Genomic DNA, 1,119 nt, shown 5'->3' on the forward strand with positions numbered 1-1,119 from the left:
TGAGGAAAATGGGTTTTGGTGAGCCGCCATGTCCCTTTACTCATCTCTGATGTCGAATCCATAACATCCTGTTGCTCAGGATGTGGGGAAGAAGGGGAAAGGGGAGGGGAGTGGCAATGGGACCGCACTGATTGTTTTCATTGTTCAACGAAACTCACCGCTGACTTTCAAGGCCAAAACTAACAGCTGTGAAAGTGGGGGAAAACTAGTTGAGGACAGAAGTCATGAGTCTGTAGAGGGTGACATGAACTCGACCCCCCAGACACACACAAACACAGATGCGCTCAAATATGTCCAGTAATGTTCGTCTTGCTCTCCAACTCTCTTTCACACTTGCGTTCATGCTCTCAGTTGCACAAACTTCTTATTGTTCCCACCAACCCTCCCGGACTGGAACAAGCTGGCAAATATTTCCCTCCTCTAGCTGCGGTTCACAAACCATACGCCACACAACACACACACACACACACACACACACACCACACACACACACACTTACAATCACATTTCCAAGTACACTTGCCAAGAAATTGATGATGATTATTTACTGCATCTGAGATAAGATGAGGCACGCGAGCCAGTGTTTACATCTGGCTTTACAATTATAGAAAGATGCTACACGAGAGATTTGGATATATAGTTCGTGTTTCTTTCTGTCTGGGTAATCGTGACCTGTAAACTTTCCATAAACTGCTGCAACAGTACAGTAAACACAGATACACAGATCTCTAATAGATTTTTAGCCAGTGTCATGCTAAGGACATTTTACAGTGGAAGAGTGGGGGGGCTGCTCTGCTGGAAAGGAGACAATGCTAGGAATGCAAGATTAACTTTTATCTTGTATCCAGAGCTCCTTTCCGTATTCCCCCCCCCCCCTTTTTTTTTTTTTTTTTTGCTCCAGCTTACCCTCAGTCCTTTGAAACACTACCCGTCTTTCGCCTTGTTTTATTTGTTTGCAGCTCCTACTCTGCCCGTCCCTGTCTGTCTGTAGTGGATAATATCAGCCCTTGTCCTGGCTTTGACCATATATAGGCATGTGTGGTACAGGACAGCAGTGTGTGATTTGCTCAGGTGGGAGGTTATGGCTCTGGGGCGCCACAGCTACTAAGAAAAAAAAAA

This window comes from Morone saxatilis, unplaced genomic scaffold (genome assembly GCF_004916995.1).
Source record: "Morone saxatilis isolate NCDOM2014 unplaced genomic scaffold, NCSU_SB_2.0 Contig22, whole genome shotgun sequence".
Lineage (NCBI taxonomy): Eukaryota > Metazoa > Chordata > Actinopteri > Moronidae > Morone > Morone saxatilis.